This window comes from Rhincodon typus, chromosome 7 (genome assembly GCF_021869965.1).
Source record: "Rhincodon typus isolate 14 chromosome 7, sRhiTyp1.1, whole genome shotgun sequence".
Lineage (NCBI taxonomy): Eukaryota > Metazoa > Chordata > Chondrichthyes > Orectolobiformes > Rhincodontidae > Rhincodon > Rhincodon typus.
Genome location: NC_063338.1, coordinates 1240346 through 1244930, shown reverse-complemented (window position 1 = coordinate 1244930; position 4585 = coordinate 1240346). Strand labels below are relative to the sequence as shown.

The following is a 4585-nucleotide window of genomic DNA, read 5'->3' as shown; positions in this document are numbered from 1 at the left end:
TTTTGTACGCACTGTTAACATCAATATATTATTCCACTGTGGAAACGCATTTATGTTAAATAAATTAGGGTAAATAATATATTTCAAGTTTGGTTTTGCTGTTGTAAGTTAATTATCTTGATAGCTTATTTGTAGTGAAGAATAATTAAGCATTTCCTGGCTCGACTGATGTCTAAACACATGATCATCAAACTTAACCAATGTGAGCTTTCAAATTTCAGCATTAGGTTATGTATATTAATTAAAATAAATATCACTCGATTCTCATTGTTATGCATTCAACTATGCTGTAATTTCTGCGAAGTTGTAAACATGTACATATTTCTGAATGCTTAGATTTTTAACATATTCTCTACATTCAAAGCAGCTATTCCCCATGGTGAGTTGACGAGTAGATTATTTTAATTAATTCAGAATGTAGCCGTAGTCATATAATCCACATTGTCAGTTGTTTTCTAAAGGCTGACTCTTCGGTTGATATGTCGTTGTAAAACGTGGCCAGAGATACCTAAAACATATGGATTGGAAACACGTAAGACAGTGTCTCGATAAAATCACTCAGTAATTGTTTTATTTGCACAAATCTAGTTTAATCGGTGATATAATAATTAATTATTAAAGTTAGCTGGTCAAAGCACTGAAATTGATTTGTTTTTCATGAAAAATATTTCAGAGAAAATCATTAAATGTTCCCTTCAAATTGCCTTTTCTAGGCAGATTAATTCTGTGTAGTATACAGCCGAATTTAAAGGCGATTATTGATTAATGATGTTAACATAATGGTACTTGGTTTAATATCAAGAACTTGTATTTTCGAAGTTCTGTGACTTGCAAACTTTTTAATTACAGAGCTTATGATCGATGTAGGTAATTGAACTCTAAATTTGCCATGCAAACTATGGATTAGGTTAATCTGTATTTAATACTTTCAATTAAGCACAGCACACAAAAGGTATCTGTTTTCCTTTCATTTCATTTCCAAAACCTTCGCGATCTGCCTTTCACCTAACATTGGGCTTCAGGAAATTTCAACTCGCATGCGTTTTGTATTGAATTAGGAGATTGGAGCCGTTGACTGTCACCAAAATGTAAACAACGCATTAGCAATGAAGAAACTAGAAACTGCTTCACAAATAATATGTATTCACTGGCGCCCACACACACACACACGCACAATCTTCTCAATTGAACAAAGATCACCAAATCATAACACTGAGGGACAGTGATACTTTTGCAGCAGAACTTTCAACAGAAGCAAAAAAAAGTAGCATCCAAGGAAATCACAAGTTAGAATCCAACTAAACTGCTCACCATCAAACAAACTTAAATTAAACAGAAGTAAGAAGTCGTAACAGCAGCTTTGTGTGAAAGGTGTTATCTAAAATGTACTTAAAACGCAGCACGTTTTGAACGACAATTGCAATTGATTTCCAACCTTTATATCTTTTCTGTTCATGTCAATTATTTGCAACGTACAGTAGAGCTCCTAGAGGCAATTTTTGATTAATATCATTAATATCAGACCGTAAGTAGTTAAATGGATAAATATAATCACGTTATAATTCCGTTTTAATAATATTTTGGTCTCAGCTATGAAATCTGATCAATTAGGCAGCATGAGATTTTAATCACAAATAATATTTTGAATGAGGCTACCAAAAACCGACTTTACTTAGATTACAGATAGTTATCCGAGCATTAAACGAAACAATACACTAATATATCATTTTTTTCTCATTTCTCAACCTTGCGTATTTCTGCTTTAAGTTGGTTTTCTGGCAGTTACAAATGGGTATACTGTTTCATTCAATCAGCATAAAAATGCCACCACTGAGTTTAACATATGTGGAAACGATGCCGGAAAAGCAGATAACTTCGTCAATAATACTGATTAAACGTAACCCAGACAGACAATCTTTTCAGCATAAAAAAACACTAATTACTGCAAAAAAATGAAACCTGTTGGTGACGCAAATTGATTCTACAAAGTGAATTGGAATCTAATCAACTGAACTCAACAGAATAAGTGAAACAATGTCAGATTCCTATCAACTCAAGTCAACAGTTTCAAATGAAAGAGAACCAGAATCCAATCAACTTAATTCAACAGGATGAAGTGCAGCACCTCAAGAAACTTTCAATACAGAATCTAATGTGCTTGTCATCAAACTAAATTAGCAAATTAAAGCACAAAACACAATCATGCTTGTAGCATTTTCAGCAAATGGAACATGTTCTGTGAATTAATAATGATATTTTAACATATTTTGTTGGTGTTTGGTAATGTTTCGAACATCATTAATTTCTTAACATTTGCATTCATATTAAAACTTGCAGATGTTAGATGTCACTGACATCAAATATTGATTATACACCTCACTGCTTGAGAAATTTTGGGTGTTTCAAGTAACCTAGCGACACAATATGCCCAGCTGACTAAAAAAAAACAATGAACGACAAAATCCCTCACCAGCGCTTTAGATATTTACTGAGACTCATTTCAAGTCTATACTCATTTTTCAAGAAAAGAACATTATTAGAATCAGACCAAACTCAATGCAGAATCCACTAAAACCAGGTTTCATTTATCTTATGAATTACTAACATAAATAGAATGTTAAAACAAACAAAACTGTTGCTAAGAAAGTATATGCTTCTTACCTGCAGTCACCGTCACTACGGTTCCTTGTCCCCAGTAATGGGGCGAGCCACCCCAGTCTCTTGCACAGTAATGGATGCTGCTGTCTTCGATCTTCAGGCTTTTCATGTTCAAAGTGAAGATGTGTTTTGCAGTGTCTTTGGATGCAATAAATCACTCTTTAATCAGTAGGGCATAGATTTTGCTAGATGTAATAATAAACCAGCCACTCCAGCCCTTGTCCGTGGACGTGTCAGACCCAATTCATGCCATGGCTACCAAGATCGAACTCACTGGTTTTACAGGTCAGTATCAGGGGCCCTCTAAGGTGGCCTATCCTTGCTTCCGGTTGAGTCAAATAGCCCCCGACTGGACACCTTTAAAAAACTACAAAGAACCCGAATATTAATGTCGATGAACTCAGTCCTGCTGCATTCTAGAGATAGACTAACCGTGAGACAATGACAATGAAAGCTCTAGACAATAAACACCCATGGAATAAGAAAGTTAGAAACAAGCTGAGAAAAATTATTGAAATCATCCTTCAATTTAGGTAATCCTGGTACTTTAGGGAAAAGGTTCTGTCAATAGCTTTCAGTACAAACCCAATCCAGGAGTCTTGAATTACGGTCCATGGACCAGTGTTTGAACACACAGCAGAATGGGCTGGTTTATAGACATGCCTCTTGATTCCCAGTTGGAGGCTGTGACTGGATCCTAGTGCCATCTTCCACAGCTCATATGTTTACACCAGGCTAATTTTAAACATGGACACTTACTTCACTTGGGTTATTTGTTTTTCTGAAATGGAAGTGTTCCCTCACTTTTAATCACAGAAATACAATCGACCAGCTTGAGGTTTGCTTCAGATCAATGTTTTTAACATTGCATTTCATACATAACAAAAGATTCAATTCAAAATTGATTCCCTCTATTTCTACATTCATTCACAAGTGGACAACCTTCAAAAGCCAGTTCAATGAAATTGCCATCATTTTTAATGTTAATGACAACGTTTCCTTTTTGCAGAAACTCCAAGTCTGTACCACGCTACAAAAATAACAAACAATCTAGAATGGATGTTTCTAAATTTTAATTTATGCAACTCAGTACCAAACATAGACAGAGTACAAATGGCACTTGCCCAAAATTCTTTGCGATGCTAACTAATGCAATTGCAGTGTGAGGGTGGAACCATTTTATTTTAACTCTAGCTTTATAAAATATGAAACAGCCTTAACTAAATGCAATGACGGTTTTTGGTCATCGTAGAAATTAGTGGTGTGCAGTAAATTCCCTATTTTATAATAGTCATATAGTGAATGAGGCTTTCAGCAGTTTTTTGTTAGAGCAAATGTGTATAACTGGAAAAAAATAGATTGATAGTTACCTTTTTTGTTGTTGATTCATATTCCCTTTAATCTATCGTATGCAGCAGTTGGCAGAAATCCAGATTATAGCAGACAGGAAGAGTGCTATTTAAAATGTGGTTGTGTATCACTGTACAGTTTGGACCTGGATATAAGAAATTCCTTACATTAGAGAATATCTTTTCTTGCAGTTCTCAAACTGTTCTGAATAATACAGTCCTTTGAAAATGCTCAGTATAGGTAATGCTTCACAGATGCTGCCAGACCTGCTGAGCTTTTCCAGCAACTTTGCTTTAATTCCTGATTTACAGCATCCGCAGTTCTTTTGGTTTTTATAGGTAATGCACTTGCCTGATGATGAAACAGTGAGCTGACAGTGAAACATATCATTCAAGTAATTTTTTGAAAAACTAGAATCGAATAAATCAATATGCACCTACAACAAGTAAAAATATTCCTAAGAATTCAAATCTCAGTATAAAACTGTGTGGAAACTGCCTGTCAAATAGACACTGGTATTAGGCAAGGTCAGAAATCACACAACACCACGTTACAGTCCAACAGGTTTTCTTTTGAA

General features: G+C 34.9%; 1 long non-coding RNA gene across 1 annotated transcript; it reads right to left on the bottom strand.

Annotated features, from left to right (window-relative positions):
- Positions 1-379: 379 nt before the first annotated feature.
- On the bottom strand, positions 380-4122 carry LOC125483581. Its single transcript, XR_007262533.1, has 3 exons — positions 4029-4122; positions 2662-3025; positions 380-508 (listed from the first exon to the last, which is right to left on the bottom strand). It is a non-coding gene; the product is annotated as an uncharacterized LOC125483581 (long non-coding RNA).
- Between the last annotated feature and the right edge of the window lie 463 nt (positions 4123-4585).